The following is a 24,556-nucleotide window of genomic DNA, read 5'->3' as shown; positions in this document are numbered from 1 at the left end:
TTCGGACATACGTCAAGAGATTATGTGAATGTTGACATTTACCGGTGAAAGTCCACATTCTCCAGATTTCGGTGTTTCACCGTAACATATATATATATATATATATATATATATATATATCGTATAACTTAAAACCAATTAGCCGTAGAACGTCGAAATTTTGTATATGGTACTGTTATAACATCTAGTATTTGTGCACTTCCCTTTTTTATATCAATCAACAGAACAAACACATAATTACGTTCCAACCCCCCTTACCCAGCCTTTGTATTCGCAATCGTTGGTCGTAGTCATATACTTTAAGTTACAGAAGTGTTTTAAATTTCAAAAATATTCACGTTCAGGCAATGCTTAAATTTAAAAAATAATTTTCAACAAATAAACGAAATCAGCTTTTAGTTATGTCGCCCGTTTCCTATATTTATAATTCAGAAAGTTTCATACTCATTATGAAAAAATAAAATTATAAGAAGTTTGACTCCCGTATGACAAAAATTGACCGGGATATTTAATTTCAAAATTTTTGATTTTTATGTAATTTTCAATTTCTTTTGAGAAATCGGTTAATTAAGTTAGAATAATTCGAGGAAATAAGTTTAAATGAAAGGTAACAATACTGTGTATAATGGTACTGTTCTGTTTCGAGGGCCGTAAAAAATCGCCAAATTATCGTTGGTGCCAATGCTGCCAAAAAGAATTGCGGCAACCCTAATAATTGCGGCAAGAAAGGAAGTATAATAGTAAATAACTATTTAAGATTGATGTTTAAATTTAGATGAAAGGTTAATTTCATATAATACTTTTTTATTATTATAATTTATATGAAAAAGGTTAAACATAACTGAATGGAAGCATAAGAGTAAATAACTATTTCAGATCATTATTATAATTTATATAAAAATTGCTAAACATAACGGAATGGATGCCTGCATCGCTACTTCGCAACCGACTTATCGCTAAAGCATAATTTCATCTCGTTGGTTGTTCAAACGTAATTTTCTATAATGAATGATGCCTTTTCTTTGAAAATATTCTCGGTAAAGTGCAGAATCGCTCACTTATTTGTTTGCCGCTTTTTACAAGGGTCAAAACAATTGAATTTTTGTCAATTTTCTTTTACTTTTTAAGTGAAAATAGGTCGATGTGTACATAGATAAAGTCAAGGGTGTGCGCAGTGCCATTTTTGTGCAATTCTAGGATTTTTTTTTTTTAAGTGAAATTAGATCGATGTGCACATATACCGAGCATGTGTAATTCTTAAAAACGCGTCAAGCAGTGGGTGATTCTGCACTTTACCTAAAATTCTACTGCCGACTTTTCGTCATGGGCAATTCCCAAATTGTTAAATCCATAGGATATCAAAAAAGGATTTAAAAATTAAACTAGTTTGTCAATGGCGTCTTAAGAAATATAGAACTATATAAACTTACGCAATCTGAAATCAACGCGTACGCTAGATTTGGCGCGCTGTTAAATGGGCGCGTTTGCTAGATTTGGCGTTTTTGCGCATACATTTTCGCTTCAATTTTCTTACGGCCCTTTCCTGCAGGGGAACAAAATCTGTATGTAAAGCATGCAAGTTTAACACAAATCACACTGAATTGAAATTAGGAAAACATAATATACAAAAAAGTGAAATGCACCTTTTTGTTTAAATAATTTTGAATGAAAAATGTTGGAATGTAAGATAATTTTACAAAACGCTTTACATAAAATTTCCTTGAAAGCAAAGGCCCACCAGCGGCCGAGCTGTAAAGTCGCTGAACACTGGTAGTTCGGTCCGAGGTTCGAATCCCGCGAACGGGCTGGCTGCATGGGTGTTTTCGTGGTTTTCCCCATGTGTAACGTGTATACGAGCCAGTTTCCCTTAGAAAGTTCTCCACGAAGGCATCCCTCCCCTTAGGTAGATAGCTCTAATGTGCTTTGCCGTAATTAAATACACCACCACACCACCTTGAAAGCAAAGATAATTTAAACCAGAGATATTTATTCCATTCAAAAATTTAGGGGCCTTCATTTTTATAAATCAGGCTGGGTCTTCTAGCGTAAAATGTTAAAGTTAATAGAGATTTTGACTGTCAGTAAAATTCCGTAAATATATCTCACAAATATTAATGAGTTTCGGATATAATTCTCTTTAGGAACACGAGTGAAGTTTCACATTACTTTTAGGAAAATTATAAATGGCTCTAGGTACCGTTGTTTTATCCCAGTGCGAAAAACATGCATACATTTATGCAGATTCTTCGATTCGGCTAAAGTGCAGAATCGTCCACTTCTTTGTTTGGCGCTTTTTACAAGAGTAAGAAGAATTGGATTTTTCTCAATATTCTTTGACTTTTTAAGTGAAAATAGTTCGATGTGTACAGGGATAAAGTCAAGGGAGTGCGCAATGCCATTTTTGTGCAATTCTGGGATTTTTTTTAAGTGAAAATAGGTCTATGTGCACATGGATACCGAGTTAGTGCAATTCTTAAAAACGTGCCAAGCAGTGGGCGATTCTGCACTTTCCCCAAATCCTATTCTTCTTACTCTTGTAAAAAGCGCCAAACACACGCCAATCAGATAAGTGGGCGATTCTGCACTTTAGTCGATTCTTCATTATTTAATTTCTTTAGACATAACACAGGGCTCAAATATTTGGTGGCAACAATTTGAAAAGAGAACCAACGCAAAATTCCAAAACGAAATTAATAACTCTTCTGAGCTAATATGGCTCTTTGGGCTAATAAGGAAAACACATTCCGTATAAAAAAACACAAACCTTATACATAATGTACGTAAACGCAAACCATATAAAAAATAACGAAAACACATTCTTACCTTACGGTGCAGAAAAAAAAAAATAAACAGACGTTATAAACTTCTTGCAAACTTCGCTTTACTTCTCTCATACAAAAATAAAACTTTACAATCCCGGAAATGCTGTCGAATTTGTTGACATCCAGCAGTTAAACAAGTTACCATCTCCATCTCCTATTTTAATGTTACGAGTAAAACCACATCGCGTAGTTTGGAGGACCGCGTTGATGAGCATCCACGCCGCAGACGATAAGTAGCCTTGACCCAGGAACACGATTAGAACTCTCCTTGGAATGATTGAAACTGGCCATGTGTGTTCTTAAAATGACGTCATATCACAATGGATATCTGATAAAGGTGGTCTTAAAAAGTAATGTTTGCTTTTTCTATTCGCGCTTTCCATGCTGCTTGTGTTTGTGGTATTTCCTTCAGACTGCTCATTGTTTTCGTACTCTGTGCTTAAGGATTAAATGACTTCGGAAAAGAGGTACTTACCGCTGTAGGTTGGCAAGGTTCTCTCTTTTAAAATAACGCTATGTCGCATGATTGAAAAACTAAATTAATTCAGTATTTATTTTTGATTGTTATTACTGCAAATATAGTCAACTTCCGATTAACCGGGGCCGAGTTAACCAACTGCGGATTAGCCGGACGCTGTCTTAAGAAAGGTTTGTTGCAGACGGCCAGAAAAATGAGTCACAGACCAGTCGTATAAAACAAATGTCTAGGACACTGTTTCAAAATGGCGGCTCCTGGAGAAATTTTATGCGGCCTGCGATTACATTTGAATTATGAATTTGTTACAAATGCACTATTACACAGATTTCAATATTTTAATTATTTCAAGTCCGAGCATACATTGTTTTCATTACCATTAATTAAATAAGGAGATGAGATCTCGTAATCTCCTTCAGTACTTTACATTTATTGAAATAACTGGAAGACATATACGATTAAAGTTACATATGAATGCCGGATATGGTTATAGTTACATATAGGGATCAATTATTGTTGAAACTAAATAACGTTTGCATAATACGAGTTCAGAAAACAAAACATTTATTTTACATACTTTTAAAGAAATAACATTCTGAAACATCATGTTTCATCTACACAATCAACCGACGCTCTCATCAAACCATTACTCGCCCACCAGCGGCCGAGCGGTAAAGTCGCTGAACACTGGTAGTTCGGTCCGAGGTTCGAGTCCCGCGAACGGGCTGGCTGCATGGGTGTTTTCGTGGTTTTGTTTTCGTGGTTTTTTCCATGTGTAACGTGTATGCGAGCCAGTTTCCCTTAGAAAGTCCTCCACGAAGGCATCCCTCCCCTTAGGCAGATATCCCTCGAGGCTTTGCCGTAATTGAATAACCTAACCTAATCTCAAAGCATTACTCCATCTACTTTGGTACACATCCAAAAGAACAAATCGAAGAATTACACAAGCGTTGTTGCCACACAAGAAAAGAAATATAGTTACAAACTTCACGCAATAATAAAACAAAAACACACTTTTGAAAAATAAACAATAATAATAAAAATAGTAATAATAAAATTCTTTATTTTAAAATAGACAATATTGTTTTGATTAACTAACAGTTATTGTTACAGTAGCAATTATAATTATACAGGGACCGGACTAAAATGTCGCCAACTTTAACGGATATTGGCGTTTTCTCGCCACATTTAGTGACAAAAATAAGTTGCCAAAAACCATCGCCATCTTGGCGATATCTCGCGAATTTAGCGAGATAGCCATTTACCTCAATGTTATATAGACTTGCGCCTGTAACCTTATTTTTCCGACAGAGCTTCGCTTTTTGAAGCATTTCCTTATCGCCTTATACAAAAGCTACTACAATTTCACATAAAATTTCGCTAGGATTATTTACATATATACAAAATTAAAAACTTTTCATTGATTGGACCGCTAGTTTCTTAAATTGGACCATGAGCTTTCTTAACGGCAATTACAACAAAAGAACCTTTTGCAGCACTAGCACCAGCACACCGAGTATGTATTTAAACGTCACATTTCATGCATTATATCATTTCTTCTTCCTTGGCTTCTTCACATAATATACAAAACCATGAATCACCAGTTTCTCTTTTATGTTTCTGCCATTTTGTTAAACTTTGGTGGATTTTTTTTTTTTTTTTTTTTTTTTTTTTTTTTTTTTTTTAAGTTTTGGTATAACCTTGGCTACTACAGATAAGAATTTTTCTTCTTGCGGAAATATTTCTGTAATTAGCTTTTAAAATAAGTTTTAAGCACGCTTACGCATACTTCGTCTCGGAGACGAATGGTTGCCATTCCCGTAAGTTTTTCGAAGGGTAGCATTCTAGGGTTAATTATAATTTATCCATGAAAAAAAATGTCGTTGCCGAAATTGGACCGGTTCAATTTCGGCAACTGTTTTCGGTTCAACTTGGGAAACTTGAATATTTAAGGCTTGATATTGTACAGAAACGTCAAACTAACATAACCTCGCAAAATTGTAATTGCAAATTGCAGATAAATAAGCAAGTTTTGTAGTGGTATAATAAGACATGTAATTACTTACGTTTAGACGAATGAACTGCTTTCACACTTATGTCGAAATAACAGATTTTCTTCTTAGCCAAACGAATAACACTTCTCTCAATGTAACCACGAGGCGTTTCTTAACAAACACAATTGCATTAACCTCTTGTACATATACGTATAACAAAATACCCTATCTCAAATCTCGCAGATATCATCAGTCTTTGTATATCATAGCGGTCCAAATTAGGCTACCTTCCCCTATCAGCGTAATTAAATCTCTGTTAAACATAATTGCTTAAGTCATGAAACTAAATCAAATGTTCAACCATTATTTTCTATTTCACATTGATTAACAGGTATAAGTGGGCAAGACACTAGAATTTCACCATAGTTGTACAGGTATAGTTTCACCATCGTAACTGTGTAATTATATCTCAGTTTTGAGGTGAAACACCCAGTGGGGCCGTCCGAAAGTCTTCCTCACCTCTTCTCATAAAACCAACCACTCGAGAGGATTTTCGGCTCCCTGTATATTTTCAGTGCACCCGCACCGCACAGGTACTATACACATACAAATATCTATGCCTTCTTCTGGATTCAGACCTGGGGCCATTGGTTCGATACTTGTCACTAACCACCGTCTGGACGGCACATTGATTTATATTGAAATAATACGAGATTAATGTAAATAAGAATATGCCCCTCCCACCCCTGCAGCAAAGATTCTGTACAAATGTGAATCCATGACTTCTCCTGGATTAGAATGCAAATCCAACGATACGGCGACGGGAACCATTAGAAAACCATAGGACGGCAAGTTTAGTTCTTTTATGTTTCTAGCATTAGGTGATGCACAAGCTTAAAGCGTTGGGAAAAAAAAAAAAAAAAAAAAACTAGATTCGATACTTCTTTAGTAAAGCTTTTTAAAGCTGTTTACGGCAGGCTTTTTTTTTAAAAAAAAACAAGCAAGTCAAAGAAAAGTAAATCTTGCAGAAAAAATTTATGTAATCAGGAGATGTCAAAATGCGTTGAGCTTCCGCTAGGAAGCTGCTCCAAGAAACTGCTTTGTTGAGACAGAAAAACCTGGAAATAGTTCAGCTTGGAAGCAACAGCAACAACACAAAAATTATTAGAGTTTTTTTTTTTTTTTTTTTTTTTTTTTTAACTTTAAAAATAACGTACAGATTGCTCTAGCATCTGTCGTATTCTTCGTTGAGCTTACTTGGATACGGTCCAGCGAGTTGGAGCAAGCTGCGTTTTCTATTAATACCCGTCCCCACCGCCCACAACCATCTCTTAGAAAGATAACTTTTCATCCTGAAAAGTCTCAGATGACACCATGCAACACGTGATTACTGTAATCTTCCTTATTGTGAAACGAGCCATAGTGTGCATTTGGAATCCTTTCCAAGGTTCAGAAATTAAGAGCTGCAAGTTTACATTACTGCGATCTTAAAACACACACACGCACACTAACGTAACCATAGTAGTTTATACACTGGTCACCAAAATTAAAGGATAATGATAGAAATAAAACGTAAACTGCTATTTTGTAGGGTTTATATTTATTTTAACTAACATTTATTTTAAGTTTAAACTATCTTTCCTGTCAAGCCTTACTTTCCCCTGGAACTGCCAATGCCAGAGTATGTAAATTTTAGTAGAACGCGCAAGGATTAAAATTATCAGCGGAAGTATTCTGAGTTAAATAGAAAGGAAACGAGTTCCAAGGTGTGCTTTCTTGCTTCACGAGTGTGGAGGTGGCTAGTTAGAAATTGAAGAACCACGCGTTTCGGCCTGTGTGCTTGCCTCGGCAAATTGTTAATCTTTCAACGTAATATTCAGAGTTTGCTGAATTATCAGCGGTATTGTAAAATGCGGTGAGGTTAGTTACGTTTAGAGAGCCTCGTAGTTAGTTACTTGTTAGTATCTCTTTTCAGTTTCTTATTTTTATTTTACCGCCGGGTCGGCGTAGTTTGTGAGCGTCAAGAGCACGCATTTGTAACTTCTAAAGTTGAATAAAAAGGAACTTAAACCCTTCTCAAGACTCTGTCTAATTTCCAGTTTTCAGCAGTCACCACTTTGTTGCGTGCAGGTTAGAAGCGCGCAACTTTACAACTTAATGAAAAATTATTAATATGAATTCGTACAAAAGCATTAGTTTACATAAATTATCATGATTGGTAGCTGATTATTGGCAAAATATTGAAATTAGAACAAAAATTTATGGAAACTGGGAAATGATGGAAACATTAAGTCACCTCTTTTGAAAATAATTTTTCTTTAGTATTGTGCATGGTCACCTCGGACAGATATGCATACCTCACATCTTGATTTCATAGATTTTACCAAAGTGTTGATCAAGTTTTGTGAAATTGCACACCACTCAGAAAAGTGCACTCTTCAGCTCCGTAAGGTCCGAGGAGGAATTCGGTGTCCTAAGGCATCCTACACATGCTCAATCGGATTCAACTAACTAACTAACTTTCTACCTGCCTCGCTAAATTATTAGCACTACAGGGACTGAAAAATCAGTCAGAAACCACCCTAAGGATGGATAGAGCACTCCTGCTGGGTCCGGGGTCCCACATCCCCGAGTCACCAACACTTTTTAAGCTCCCTCTGCTAAACGCTCAACGTTCAGCCGACCCACCGCTAAACACGGACCAGTCAAGACCACCGTCTCGGCTGGACCGAGACCACGGTGGGGTGTGCGATGACAACTTGGAGAGTGCGATGACTGGCCGTTGATTGAGGCTACCTGCCAGCACTACACGGGATGCCCCTCTCCTTAGGCTTTACATGGAATACCAAGGACAGCAGTGACCATACTCTCAATGGTCCAGTTTGCTATTTAGCTACCAATACTCTGGTGGAGGGGACTAACACCTCCCGGCCCATGAAGAGCAAGTATAGACTTACCCCATGGACCATCGGGAACCGCCAAGTTCAAAAATATTATACCCCCGTGGCCGAGACTGTCTAGGTACAGATCCTAGCCAGTACTGCGCAGAGTACTCTACGTCGACGATCCCCGGGGGGGGGAATCGGATTCAAGTCGGGTGAATAAGGTGGCCAGTCTGTTTGACTGACATCTTCTGTTTGCAAGTATTCTGACACCAAACACGCTCGATGAGGCCGAGCGTTGCCATCCATGAGCAAAAGCTCTGAACCAACAACACTCCTAAATAGTCTAACTTGGTGGTTCCAGTACCACGTGGTCCACAATCTCCGAGCGGTTACAGAAGCTCCTTGAAAAATATGCGGGCATTTGACACGATTCCTCCTTAAAGCATTAAACCACTGTCGCGAAACGGGATATTTTACAGACAAGGTAAGGCAAATTGCGTGTTCTTTCTTCTCTGCAGATCAAAACACTTTTAGAATCACTGTTTAGACTATAATCTGTACTCGTCAATAAACAATACTGTAGACCAGTCGTCTTGGTTCCATTGAACATGAAGACGGCACCAGTTTAAACTGTCCCTTCTGGAGGATGGAGTGAGTGGGACACAAACCATTAGTTTTCTCGCACAGAGTCCAACTTCGTTAAGCTTTGATACACAAGTAGAACGACTACTTAGAGTTCCTTTGGCAGCCCGAACGTCTAAACCAGGGGTTCTCAACCTTTCGACTAACACGTACCATCTAAACAAAAATTGAAAACCTTTAGTACCACCACTACAAAGTACTACTATCACCACCACGCTTGAAGAAAGCTCAGATCGCAGAAATTTACGAGTGTTGGAGAAAAAACTCAAACAGGAGGTTGGGGGTTTTAATTTTTGAATTTAATAGTTAAATCTTACTTCTTTGCATATCACCTATTTTTCTTTTGCGTACCACCAGTTGAGAACCCCTGGTCTAAACCAAATCTCTTGTAGTCGTTTCGTGGTTTCTTCGAGCCAACAGCGACATAAACCGGTTTTCTGATGCAGTTATTGCTCTTGATCGTCCCTTGAACAGGACAACTAATCCAATTCGTCCTTTGACAAATTCTTCATTCTAATCCAATGCTTAAAAAGCGGCTTCAAACTCTTGATATGACACTTTGAGAGATATTCAAATCTTGTATGACCTCCATTTGTACTTGACCTCCAATTATTCCCCACATTTGGCCTTCACTTAAAGGATGTCTTTGGACCATAACTGCTGAATACTGATTCCTCTCAGAAACCATATTCATTTTAAACAGCACTAAAGACCGAAATTCGAAAATGAGTGCATTGCGCTCCACATTATCAATCATCGAATTGGAACATTTCCGGCGCTAACATATGCGCGGAAGTACAATTTTGTGTTCAGTTGCATTTAATTAGCATAAATAATTGCAGCAATAAGCAATGGTTGTAACATTAAATTAGTGAGCATATTTTTTGTCATTATACTTTAATTTTGATGACCAGTGTATAAACAAACGCAGAATTTAAAGGTTAAACATGCGATTTTTTAATGGCAATGTGATTTTTATGGTAGAAAAATTAACGCAATAATGGCAGAATATACACTGGTGTGCAAAAATTAAGGACGAAGTCGAAAAATTAGCATATCAGCTGAACGAAGAGGCAGAGCGGACAGAAAGACCAATCAGGAGATTAAGTAAGGTGATGTACGGTAGCACATGCGCAGATATGCAGGTAGACGTAATGGGGGAGTGTCCGAGTAGTATAAAGCATGTTGTCGGTGTAAGATCAGTATTTTTGGCAAAGATATTGCACGCCGTTAAAATCACACCGAGTTGCTGCCTCAGGGAGAAATGGAGAATAATCAATCTGTTAGACGACATCTGGATGCTTTTACCCGAGGTCGAATCATTGGGTAGTTGGAGGAAGGTCGCAGTGTGACAAGTGTGGCTGCAGAGTTCGGAATTGCTCACAGCATCGTTTCACGACTTTCGAGACAATTTCAAACTACAGGAACAGCTATCCGGGGGTTTAATAGTGGTCGTCCACGAGGAACCACACCCGCAGATGACCGGTATATTGCATTACAGGCCAGAAAAAACAGGCGGCAGACAGCGGTAGAAATCGCTAGACACAAGACACTGGTGACTGAACGACCGATATCGCGTTTTATCGTGGCCAGAAGACTCCACGGTGGTGGTCTGTTTGCACGACGCCCTGTACGGTGTGTACCTCTAACGCCTGCCCATCGGAGAAGGCGTTCTCTGTGGTGCCGGGAACACCGGAATTGGAGAGACAATGAATGGGGACGAGTACTCTTTACAGATGAGAACAGATTCAGTCTGAGTAGCGATTCTCATTGCATACTCATCTGGAGAGAGCGCGGAAGCCGCAATCATCCCTCGAACATCATTGAAAGGGACAGGTATGGAGGTGGCGGTGTTCTTGTTTGGGGAGGCATCATGCTTGGTAGTCGTACAGACCTTCACATCTTCGACGCAGGTTCATTCAACGGGACCCGTTATTCTAAAGAGATTCTTCTTCCATATATGCGTCTCTTTAGAGGCGCTATGGGTTCGCAGTTCCTTTTCATGGACGATAATGCACCATGTCATCGCACAGTAGCTGCCGAACAGCTCTTAGAGAGTGAGGATATTGAACGTATGGATTGGCCGGCACGATCTCCGGATCTCAATCCCATCGAGCATGTATGGGATTTTCTAGGCAGACGCTTGGCAGCTCGTACTTTACCACCAGTAACGATTCCGGAGCTTCGATTGGCGCTGCAAGACGAATGGGCAGCAATGCCTCAACAACTAATTGACACCCTCATTCTCAGCATGGGCAGACGCTGTGAAACCTGCCTAGCAGTCAGGGGAGATCATATCCCCTATTAAAGACCGGATGTTTCTCGCTGGATACCCATCACAGGGATGTTTCGGCCTTCAGTCGCATTGCGCTCCATGCTACTTTTTCAATAAAGCTTCTTTTTATCCCTCTGATTTCTCTTTTAGTAAGTGTTGCTTACATTACTCATGTCCTTACGTATTGCGGATCTTACGGTATTAAATGTGTTGATTTGGAAAGCTTATCTACAAAGTTATATTGAAAAAACCGTCTCGTTCTTAATTTTTGCACACCAGTGTACTCTTTGACTTTCTATAAGGAATATTATATAACTCTCTTTTAATATCGAGACCAGAGCTGGCAAACCTAACTGGCACGTTACAGGCATTTCGGGGGCTCCCCACAGGTACATATTAAGATGCTTTTATTCACTTTGAAAACAGCATTAAAAAAAAGGAGGGGAGGAAAAACACCTTTAAGACTAGCGACCGTCAAAAGCTAATTCAGAAATGAACACGGGTTTGGGCGCTATTAATAAATAAACAACAAGTTAATAATTAAACAGCAAGTTAATAACTAAACATCAAATATAATTATAAAATACAATTCGATGGTTTGAAATCAAAGCAAAGAATTCAATTCAACAGCAGTATCACAAAATATTACAGTATTAGAAATTACAGTACATAAAATTATAAGTAATTACAGTACATGAAATTACAGTATTAGAAAAAACATATCTTTAGAACTTCCGATACACAATCTCCTGCGCTGGAGATAAAAATGCATTTTTTTTTTTTTTTTCCGTACAGTGTTGCCATTGCTCGCTCTGAAATCCTTGAGTTTGTTAATCAAAAATTCGTTAAAGATTTACAAAATAGGAAATAGATAATTAAACAAATTCCAAATTTAGGCTTCCAGAGGCCCATATTCGAGTGGAAGACTACGTTATTCAAAATCAGATATCTCTAGGTACCGTTGTTTTTTCTCAGGGCGAGAAACATACATACATTCATGCAGATTCTTCATTATTTAATTTCTTTAAATATAATGCAGGACTCTAATAATTGGTGGCAACAATTTGAAAAATGAAATGCCGTTTCTAGTGAACCATCGCAAAATGCCAAAACGAAATTAATACCCCTTTTGGGCTAAAACCTGCAATTTTTTTTTATTCGTTTATTGTTATTTAATTATGACAAAGTACTTGACAGCTGATTTCTAATAAATTGGATGCCAGAATACAGTCTTTTGTGAGCAAAGTGCTGCTCGTATTTTTGTTATACATAAGCAAAATCATGAAAACACTACACAAACATCATCGTATGACCTATACTCATAATAAACCAGCATGGTTCCGCAGTTTTAGCCATTTGTCCATTAGGGGTGGGCTTCTGAAGTACGCGAATTGTTTTTTGGTCGTCTTATTGTTTTTGAGCTGCAATCAATTACGTATTTGGTACTAAAAAATGTTCGAAATTTATCTTTGGAAGAACGCGGCCCATCAGTGGACAAAAGATTAAAACAATGCCACAGAAGTTTTCGTCCTGGGTTCGATTCGCGGCAACTGAATGTATAAGGTATTTCTCCCGTCTTCTTAGCATGCCTTCGTGGTGTAAAGGTCAGCACGCTCGACGCGTATTCGAGAGGTCCGTGGTTCGAGTCCTGGCGAAGGCATTGCTCCTTTTTCACACCTCCTGCCTTAAAAAAATATCTAATGTTTTAACAGTGGCGCCCGAACTAAAAAAAAGGTGGTGGATGATGATTCTCAACCACCAGGATTTGGTGACTAGGTCTCCTAAACCCCAGTCGTCCTTTAAAAGGGGGAGTATATAAGGTATTTCTTCCCCCTTCTTAGCATGCCTTCGTGGTGTACTGGTCAGCACGCTCGAAGCGAATTTCGAGAGGTCCGTGGTTCGAGTCCCGTCGAGGCCATTGCTCCTTTTTCATCTTTCGTGCTTCCAAAAAATCCTAATGTACCTACAAATCTACAAACGTACTGACTGATTTTTCATGCCTTTCGCATCTACAATGGAAATAGGATCCAAGTTCTTTCAAACAGGCCTACGTTAAGGAAGCAACATTTATTGAGGCAGATAGTTATTTAATTTAGTCCTTAGAATTAGGATTAAGTTAGATTATGACAAGGCAAATCGTGGCGTTTGTTAAACGAAAGGGCTGCCTTCGTGGAGAACGTTTTAAAGGAAATTGACTGATATTCATGTTACGCACGGGGAAAACCATGAAATGTACATATCTCGTTCGCCACGACTGGAATCCGAAACGAAAGATCAGTGTAAGAGATCTCGTATCCTCAGCCGTTGGTGGCCTCTAGTTTTGAGAAATTATTTTTTTTTTTTCAAAAGACTTTTTCATTTACTTGTACTAGTATTTAAAACTGATATCCCCTCCTCGACGAAGCCATTCCAGGGGACCGTACATTTCGAAAGAATTATCATACCTGTAATTTCAAATTCTTATTTCCTGTATTGAACCACGCGAAGACAATTAAATAGCAACGAATGAGTATGTATTCACTTAATGTTACGAATTTTGTACGGGCACGTACATTTAACATTGAGTAATTGGGCGAGATATCGCCAAGCTAACAACAGTTTTAGCGAATTATGGTGTCACCAAATTTAGCAAGAAATCGCAAAAAATACGGTCCCTTTATCATCGTAATATGTTTTGAAATTGAATAAATGTAATTTACCACTATGTTAGCTGTAACGTAATCCCACCGCTGCCACTAAAATTGTTACGAATGTTATTATAAATGCTTAAAAATATACAAACACAAAAATTCTTTATACATTGTTGGAATCTCAGTGCAGTTTCTCTTTCCAGTTGCATGTTAAATTCCTCTATTTGTCATGTGTAAAACTTGGAGCATGTATAAATCAAGCATGCTCATTTTCAGCATTATTGACTCGTTCCGATTTTTAGATAGACTGAATTTTCATGCTTTTTCTCTAGCATAGCATAGTAATTAATGAAACAGCTTTCTTCAGAAAAGAAATGGCAAGACTCTCAACATTTCTTGGATCCGAATTCTAGAACGTTTTCGAATCTGTCGAATCAATGAAATCCTTTATATAAGGATAAAAAGAAAAAAAAGAATATTTGGCGGAAAACTTCCTTTATATCAAAAGTTTTTGTTTAAAGAAAATTTAAAATCTTTATTTAAGAGAAAACAAATTAAAAAATGCACCTGTATTTGCTAAAAGATGCGAATAAAAATTAGTAAATGTGTAAATAATTTTAGACTTCCCAGAAAAGTAGAAATAAAAAGTCCTCTCTTTTTAGTTGGACGTGTTACTCACTTCCATTAGGAGAGCGCGTAAGAGGGTTTGGTTTAGTTGATTATGGTGAAGCACTTTAGAACTAAACTAAACTCTCTAAAGGGAGAAACTGGCTCATATACACATAGGGAAAACCACCAAATCGAAGCCAGGTCAGAACTACCAGCGTTCAGCGATTTTACCATTTGGCCACTGGTGGCGCACACGAAACAGCGTGCGGTAAGTCCTTACAAATAAAATGCGTAGTTAAAATTCTGGAGTTTTGAGGATAATTTTCTCAATATAAGTATTATCATTAAGCAAAAATATTTTAATAGCAGTTTAATCTTTTTACATTTTGTGAGCTATCTAAGCTATCTTATCTATAGGGAAGAAAATTCTTTGAAGAATTAAAGTAGATCTGCACTAAAGGTTTTCTGGAAAAATAAGAGTTGGGCCGCCACGAAATGATACTAGTAATCCACGCCGACTAAAGCTGTAATTTCAAATTCATTTCAAATGTACATTCGCATTCACTTTTTTTTACGCATTTCACTACTATAGCTATCGTCACCAAACTTTCTACAATTCTTTTCTGGATCCTGAAAAAGGTTCACATCCACATTTTTCCAAAAAAAAAAAAAAAAAAAGTAGCTAAAATCAGAGATATTAATTAAAAACACGGAAAAACGATAATTTTCGCTCTCATTTTTTTCGAGTGGCAACAGTCTCGCAAGCTGCATATGAAAATCTGCTTTATTTCGAAAGTTGTTGCCACTGCTCGCTTTCAAATCCTAGAGTTTGTTAATAAAAAATTCCTAGGTTTTACGATGAAATAAAATATAGCATTGGTAAACATTAAGTACATTATTCCAGATTCCAAAAATTCATAAGAAGCTATTTCAAATATTCCCATCTTCGTACGACTTTAATCAACCGAAATATTAATTAAAAACTCTTTAAAGCGCTAATTTTTGCACTCATTTTTCCGTGTGGCAACAGTCTCGGACGTTGGAGATAAAATTATTTGTTGATTCTTCATCATTTAATTTCTTCAAATTTAATACAGGGCGATATTATTTGGTGGCAACGATTTAAAAAGTCATACGTCGTTTATAGAGTTCCAACGCAAAATCGCAAAACGAAAACAATAGTCCTTCAGGGACCCATTTGGACTTGGAAAAAAAATCGTGAAAGTTTTACAAAATATGAAATCGATAATAAAACAAATTTCAAATTTGGTCTTCCACATGCCCATATTCATAGGAGGATTACGTCATTCAAAATTCGATGTACCTTTGTTTTATCACAGTGCGAGAAATATACATACATTTATGCAGATTTTTCATTATTTAATTTCTTCAAATATAATGCAGAACTCTAACATTTGGTGGCAACAGTTTGAAACGGACATTTATAGTGAACCAAGGCAAAATCGCAAAACGAAAACAATAGTCCTCAGAGACAAAGCCCCTTTGGACTAAACACACTTTCCTAACACAAACTGCACAGGAAAAGGAAAAATCAAAGAATTTCTTACTTAATTCCGTTTCCGTCGAAGTACTCGATTTACCCAAACATCAAGTTGTAATCTCTGATGGAGAATATTAAGCTTTTTGCCTTCGAGACGCGGGTATATTAAACCTAATCGCAGTAATTGTAGCTCATGGCTTATCGCCATTGGCAGAAAACAACCTTCAATTGAGCGTTATCACTCAATTGAAGGATGACAGGGATGACAGAAAGCATCATTTTCTTTACAAATCTTTTACGGCTGAAGGAAAGAATGCTTGTGTTTGTCTAAAACCAATAAATATTGGCTTAAAAAAGATAAAAATTATTCTTTAACTATGGCCTTCTGAAGATCGCGAATTTATGTGATGATAAATTTTTAGTAGCAGAAGACAGACGAAAAGCTAATGCTCCACTTTTCTCAAACATAATTCCGAATGACCGGACTTACTGGACTATGGCTACTCTAGTAATTTTAACGCAGTTACTTTCGGAAATTTAGAAGATTTTCTAAGGTTTCGAGGATAACAGATTTTTTTCCGGAAATTTTTAACAAATCAGGGAATTTCAAAATGTTCTTTTTTTTTTTTTTTTTTTTTAAATTTTTATTTTAAATTTTTATCACAGTTGTTAGACTGTTTCTATATTTTAATATGTTTTGGATACTTCCTGCTCTAACTCGCACAAAAATATAACGCAGAATGATTCTATTCGTAAATCCAAATAAAAGGATTGAAAATTTAATTACGCTAAATTTTCCTGAACTTCTGGCAATAAGAAAAACTCGTTTCCCGAAGTTACATAAAACGGCCTTTCGATGGACGTCTGTACTAACAAACAATTTCGTTGCCGAAGAATCCTATTTCAAAAACGTGCTCTATATATACAAAACTGAATTGCGTACTGAAGAAGCTCTATATATACAAAAGTAGTGGTGTATTTAATTATGGCAAAGCACACTAGGGCTATCTGCCTAAGGGGAGGGATGCCTTCGTGGAGGACTTTATAAGGGAAACTGGCTCGTATACACGTTACACATGGGGAAAACCACGAAAACACCCATGCAGCCAGCGGGTTCGCGGCATTCGAACCTCGGACCGAACTACCAGTGTTCAGCGACTTTACCGCTCGGCAGCTAGTGAGCCTATATATACAAAAATAAATAGATAAATAAAACCCGGGCGTGCGTGTGTGATTATGGCAAAGCCTCGAGGGCTATCTGCCTAAGAGGAGGGATGCCTTCGTGGAGGACTTTCTAAGTGAAACTGGCTCGTATACACGTTACACATGGGGAAAACCACGAAAACGCCCATGCAGCCAGCCCGTTCGCGGGATTCGAACCTCGGACCGAACTACCAGTGTTCAGCGACTTTACCGCTCGGCCGCTGGTGGGCCTAAATAAAACCCGGAAAGGTTTCAGATTGTAACGGTCACTCAAAAGGGTTTGTTATGGTGTTTTACTCTCTCGCTGAGCTCGTAGTCTATCAGCCTGCTGTTAATCTCGCTCCTACTAACCCTTTCTCCCCTTTCTAAACTTTATTATTAACTAGTTAACTGTGATTGGCGAGTATACTCGTCATGGAAAAGCGGCACGATTTTGTGTATTGACGAGTATATTCGTCATCCGTATAAAGCAGTGTAAGCAACGCGCGTGTAAAACAACGTAATAGAAACAGAGAAAAAGAAAATTAATAACAAAGAAGCCGGAGCTAGTGATTGATTATAATAAAAAAATGGATGGAGTGGATATGAGCGATGGAATTATCATAGCGTACTCCACAGCAAGAAAACGACTCAAAAAGTACTACAAAAAGATATTTCTCCTTTTCTTAGGCATTATGTATCCGAATGCATTCATATTATACAAAAAAAAAAATAATGGAAAATTATCGCGTATCAACTTTTTGCTCAAATTTATTGAAGACACTTTTGCAATTGAAAGAAATAAAGCGACACAAACCCGGCCATTTAGACCTAATATAATAAGCCAATTAGGCGGGAATCATGTTCCGGATTATATACCCGGAATATCGAAGGAAAAAAAAAACTACGCAAAGGTGTTCGCATTGCTACAAACATAAGAAGGAATCGCGTTACTGGTGTTCGATTTGCAAAGTCCCATTTTGTATAGTACCCTAGTTCGCCGAATATCACTCCACAGCAGGAATTTAAATTCTTACTTTTATATGTATAATATTTAATTTAATTGATTGCGTTTTTAGTTTAATATGTATGTAATATATGCTTACGTTAACCAAATAAGTCAATATGAATAATAAAATTTGCAATTTTGTAAAATAAACCCATCTTTTTCATCCAATATCTTACCAGCGCAACTTCCTCTGTGATGGACGAATATACTTGTCATGGCTCGTTTCTGGCGATACAAAACGGTGCACGCTCTTAAACGAGGGTGCCACAGTTGACTGGTTAAGTATTATTTTCTTCGCATTTATGCCATATACAATATTCAACAGCAAAATTACAAAAATTTTAAAAGTAGCATAGCAGAATACGTTAGAATTCTCGATGCAGTGTTAAGTGTTGGCATTCATTTTTCTGTTTTTTTAGGTCTTTTCGCAGTTTAACATATCAATTTTCCGTTTTACTAAGATGACTTTACAAAACTTTTGTTTTTTTCTTTTATTATAAACGTTTTGGGTGTCCATTTTATTTATTAAATATACCTTTCTTGGCGGTTACGCCATATGAAACTCACAAAATTTAAAAAACAGTATATCCTTAGAATTTTCGATAAACAGTCTCTCGCGCTGGAGGTAAAATGTTTTTATTCCGTACAGTGTTGCCAATGTTCGCTTTCAAAATCTTTGAGTTTGTTACTCAAAAATTCATTAAAGTTTTGCGAAATATAAAATTCGGGTTTAAAGGTACTCATGTTCGGGTGACGGACTACGTTCTTCAGAATTTGATGGATGTAGGTACCGTTGTTTTTTCACATGCATACATTCATGCAGATTCTTCATTATTTAATTTCTTTAAATATAATACAGGGTGATAACATTTGGTGGCAACACTTTGAAAAGGGATATGCCGTTTATAGTGATTCAACGCAAAATGCTGTTTCAAGACTAATATCCCATTCGGGACTGGGGCTAATAATGTATAAAACAATTACGGTGTTTTATTCATTATACTACGTTATCGAATTAAAATGGTAATCTTGATGTAAATAATGATGTATACACATCTGATGAAACAACAATGACATTAAATGATAATATGAATACACAAGTAAATAACGTTGTTGAATATGTTGGTTTGTAAATTTCAGTTAAAAATATATACTATAAATATTTAGTTGCATATTAGGTGTACGAATTATTGCTTAATTTCTCATACGCATCCTTCCTCGGAATGTTCACATGAATCACTGACCACGAAATTGTTAGCGTAACTCCCAAGTCGCGAAAAATTTCGCGAATGTTCTGTACTCACTCGCAACATTCACGCGAAATTTTTCTTTCTTCCGCGATCAAATTGCTGGCCTAATCACAACTTATCCAAATATTCGAAAAATTCAGACAGCCGAGTGAAATTCCTCCATTCTTCTAAATCAGCGAAGTATTTACTGTTCGGTAAGTTCCAATAATCTGATCCAATTAGCTTGATTAGAAATATACACTGGTTATCATAAATTAAGGAAAAATCACAAAAATTACGATTACTGAAAAAGTTACATGTAGAATTTAATGAAACTTACCCACAATATACAACACATAGTAAGGTATCAAATAACATAAAAAGAAATTACCAGACAAATATGGTAGTATAGAAATTAGCACATGTATAAAATGAACAAATCGAAGGTGTCAGTTTGCTATAGGAAAAGTACCTTCAATATGGAATATGATCGCCTCTAGAAGCAATACAGCACATACCAGCGATGTGTGATGCTTTCAATTATGCGTTCTATCAATTCAATAGGAAGCGAGAGCCATTGCTCTTGCAAAGCAGTTGCAAGTGCGACAAGGGTCTGAGGGGGCAGACTGAGAGCAGCTAGACGTCTCCCTAAAGCATCTCAAACGTGCTCGATAGGATTCAAGTCCGGGGATCGAGCTAGCCACTCCATGCGCATAGTTCTTTCTCGTTGAAGATATAATCATGTACGATGCGAGCCCTGTGTGGTCTTGCGATGTCGTCCTGTAACAGGAAAGCACCCCACTATTGCCCCGGCATATGGGCGCACATAAACATCAAGGATGTCATCTCTGTAAACTTGAGCATTCACGGTTCCCCTTGGAAAGACATGGAGGTCTGTGCGTCCAGCCAAAGAGATGCCTTTCGTATGCATCGTATTTCGTATGCATCGTATATGCTTTTCGTATCCAAACACAGACACTGCCCCTTTCGTATGCATCTCTTTCACGGATGTTTGACGGATGATAACGGGTTCTAGGTTCTCTGCATATCAAATAACGCCTGCTATCCCTTTCTAGACTAAACCTTAACTTATTCGTAAAGAAAAACTGCCCTCTATTGATCAGGCGTGCAGTGGACATGTTGTCGTGCCCACTGCAAACAGTCCCTCCTATGGCGTGACGTGAGTGGCACACAAATGGATGGTCGCCTCGCATACAGACCGCTTTCGTGAAGCCTTCTACGCACAGTTGACGTTGAGACGAACCTTCCGGTGGCTACAGCAAGGGAGGATCTAAGAAGAGTCGGAGTAGCGGTTCTATTCCTGCGTGCACATAATGTCGAATATCGGTCTTCGGCGCTCGTCTTAGCAGTTGGCCGTCCTTGGCTGAACCTCCTAGATGCCGAATCTGTGGTTTGAAATTGCCTCCAAAGCCTATGAACCACAGAAGGACTCACATTTAGCCATCTGGCCACTTCTGTTCGACTTTGTCCTGCCTCTAGTCTCCCAATGGCTCTCCATCGCAGTTCTGCAGGCAAATGATGCCTGGAGGTCACTGCTATGAATTGGCTATCTCAGATTTCTGATGTCACTGTCACAGTGAAATATGTGGGCTTACTCTCAAACATGGACTTTTATGCTCCTCGCGGATGACGTATTCCGAAAGCAGCGCCAGTAATTTGCATATCGCAGTTTTACTCAGCTACTCTTACTTGGTAACATATTCAAATTTTACACGGTTTGGCTTATTTTTGAGGGAGTTATCGCTATTTTTGTGATTTTTCCTTAATTTATGATAACCAGTGTATTTTTTATGTAAAAATACTAGATTTTGTTATAATGCCAAGACAAGTGCAAAATACTTAATGTGCATAATCAAAAGTGCGAATTAGGAGTCATGAAGAGTCATCAGTATGTATACTGTGTATACAGGGTGAATCTGAACAAGTGAACAAAACTTTGGGGGAGTAAAGAGGGCAGTTAGCTATACGAGCAATATTCGTCGTAGAATCTATGGTCGGAACACAAGCGGTGATAAGTTAAAAGGTAGTTGTTTTTTTTTTTTTTTCCCACTGTCACATTTAAAGAAATTACACAAGAATGAGAGGAGCTACACCAGAAAACATTTTATTAACAGAACATGCTCGTAGAAATTGTTCAAAAGACCTTTCGCCAGCTGTAATGCAGGCTCCACACCTGCGAGATAGGATTGAAATACATTTGCAAAGACGTCAGGCATTTCCCGAATATTGCCGGCAGCAAAGGCGATCCTTAGGCTTTTCATATGGCCCCACAGTAAAAAGCTCAAACACAAGAGATCCGGTAATCTTAGTGGCCAAGCTATGGGATCACTTCGACCCATCCATCGCCCTGGAAATTCCGTGGTTCGTATAACCAGCAATCCTCTTTGCAATCTATGGTAGAAAATGCCGTTGAGTGCGAGGACCGATCCCTTTTTATACCATTTATTTACAATGCCACCAAGTGGCTCTCCGTTTACGTTCCGAACATACATTCTATGACGAATACTGCTCGTTAGTTGCCTTCTACCCCCCTAAAGTTTGACTCACTTGTTCAGATTCACCCTGTATGTTATTGATATCAACAGGTATTTTACATGTAAAAATTAAGGAAGTTAACATATCCTGTTGCTAACAACGCTGCCATTGTTGCTATTAAAAATTAATTTAAAACTATAATACTAATAAACTATATAAGACCAAAGTGAGCATGAGTTCCTAGTTTTTTAGTTCAAATTTGACTCCAGAGTGCTGATAGATCTCCGTGCGCGTTTCGCTCTTCAGATGAACTTTGCATTGACTTGCGTTTAACATTTCTGAGCAGTTTGAAGTGGTAACTACCGATTATGTTCCGCCATGTTGAGCAAAGCTGAAGGAATACTTTTGTGGAAAGTTCCAGAAAATTAAAATCTTTCCTTTGGGAAAATAAATTTTATCAAAGCTGTCATAAGTTCTGCCCAGTTACCGAAAATTTTGTCTTCCTGCCCGCCGACGGAATTCCTGGTTTTTGCATAGGAACTCGGGAACTTGCCAACGGGCAAGAAGACGAAATTTTTGGTGAAAAAATTTAAAGTTAACTTTCTGTCCCACTGAGCAAAAAGACACAGAAGTTCTGCACGAACTGGCATAATTCGCTATTCTACTAAGAATTTCAAATGTAAATAAAATGGAGCTTCGTTAGACATAGCGCCACGAGAACTTTTAAATTGTTGATAATTCTGTGACTATTGCATGTAGGTTAGTTAAAGGCATAAAAACCTTAACTGGAACATAAGAACAACAGAATTCAACTACTTTTAAAGGAAAAAATGCACAGTTTACCAACATATAAGAATAAAAATACTGAACTCACCGAGCCGGATAACAGGGTGGGAATATATATTGGGTAGGGGCAGATTGCAACGAAAACGGGAGGTGCACAACTACATGTTATAGCAGTCCCATATACAAAATTTCAACTTTTTATGAGTACGCATTTTTAGTTATGCGAGATATATTCGTGCGTAGAGATGTTATTAAAAAACAAATCTTGCCATTCCATTTTAAAATCCGTTTTGGAGAAAAAAGTCCTTTATTCCGTCCATACATATACAGAATACACGCAAAAAAATTATTCAAGTGGATTCAAGAGTGGTCAAAATGGATATTTTCTTTGAGATATGATACTCGAAATTTTTCGCGATTACAGTACTTCCTTTACTTCGCAAAAGGAAGTATCGCCAAAGGAAAAAACCGAAGGGAATTCTTTAAAATGTTTTGTTGACGATACATTTTGAAAAGCGAAACAATGCTTTTAGAGATAATATAATTTATATATGTCTAGTAGACAATGTTGGCGCATATATCTTTCTGCAGAAAAATGTTTGGCGCATGTTTTCCTGTAAACTGAAAGATTCCAATCTTTGTGAGTCCCATGGTTGCGTGAAATTGCGGTGTTTTCCCACACAACACTATAAAAAAGAACACACAATTTTGTTTTAAAAGGTCTTCCTCGTTTGGTTGAAGATCCTCGCGTGTAACAGCCATCGATACTAGGTTTTGTATAATAAAATTATATAGAGCGGGTTTAACACTGCGTCATAAATAAATGCTGTTCAAATTCCGGTAGACCTCTTCTCCCATCCCTACAAATATCATCTGATAACAGAAGAATGCTACCATTTTTTTCGTAAACAGAATCTGATAAAGAAAGCAATCTATCATATTTGTCTAAGGTAGCCGTAGCAAGACTTTATCTGCTCGATTGCTATTTTTTTTTTTTTCAAATATTGGTTTTAAATTTTAAAAAAGAATTCACTTCGGTGAAAGTTGAATAAACGTTGAGATTTATTTGGAATAAAATACTATCGTGTGTGGGAAAAATAAACGTACTATTTACAACATAGTTTCCGTCAGTTACAACAATCTAAGATGAAATGCTAAAATCCTCTTCATTCATAATTTTTCAGGAAGAAATATTCTTTAAATGTCGAAGTGGCATTTATGAAAACTTAAAAGCGATCAAGCAATTAAAAAGCCGCAAAGACGGGTGTTACGTATTTCTGGCGCCATTCGGCTGGAGGGCGCTGTATGCGTTCCAATAGCCAGTGGCAGGCAGGATACTAAAAGGTGTAGGACATGGAAGGCAGAGATGTCTAATAATATATTGTTGCGTGCGGGTTCGTTATGAAATGAATGCACTAGTCCGATGAAAAATGAACAAAAAATTTATTATTATCATAACAAAAATGCTTAAATTTTCTCAAATTATCATGCAGTATTACAATATCTCACAGTAGTTATCTTTTAACTACTCAAATGTCCAATAGAACGTAATTCAAAACAGCTAAAGAACGCTAATCCGCGAATTCGCTACAATCAACAAGAGCAGTTTTCTAAACAACAACAAACTAAGCAACTACCACGAACTGAGATGTTTTCCTCCTTTTATAAGATTTTAAAAATCACGCGCTAGAATTTTCTAGTACTTTCTCGAAATCAAAAAGACATATTTATTTATTTAATGCACGCGCTCTTGTATTTTCAATTTTCCGGCTTAGCTTTCTTTTAATATTCGTCACGCGCTGCACTGCGCGAGAAATAAAACCATTTAATTTATAATTGAACTAACATTAGCTTTTTTAAATACCAAATTCGTAACAATATCTCCGTCTATTTGAATTTTTTATATATTTTCCTGTAAATAAATGTTGTTATTGTTTTTGAAAGCTTCTTTGATGCACTTTTAGACACACAGAACCATTAGATGCAAAAACGGGACGCTGACTATAGTCAGTATACTGTAC

The 24,556-nt window shown here is 37.4% G+C and overlaps 1 protein-coding gene across 2 annotated transcripts in view; it reads right to left on the bottom strand.

Moving 5' to 3' along the window:
- Positions 1-24,556, bottom strand: part of LOC118183526 (uncharacterized) — a 162,106-nt gene that overhangs the window by 116,014 nt on the left and 21,536 nt on the right. Inside the window, exon 1 of one of the 2 annotated variants that reach the window (XM_035353110.2) lies at positions 2,824-2,983. The exons of the other annotated variant lie outside the window; for it this stretch is intronic. The gene's annotated coding sequence lies outside the window, so the exon portion shown is untranslated. Of the gene's footprint in view, positions 1-2,823; positions 2,984-24,556 lie in introns of those variants that run through there. 2 annotated transcript variants of the gene reach the window in all.

Source organism: Stegodyphus dumicola, chromosome 5 (assembly GCF_044657685.1).
Source record: "Stegodyphus dumicola isolate Sdum_Otavi_A_Nest chromosome 5, ASM4465768v1".
NCBI classification, from domain to species: Eukaryota; Metazoa; Arthropoda; class Arachnida; order Araneae; family Eresidae; genus Stegodyphus; species Stegodyphus dumicola.
The sequence above is the reverse complement of the archived record's forward strand: the minus strand, read 5'-3'. Positions and strand labels throughout refer to the sequence as shown.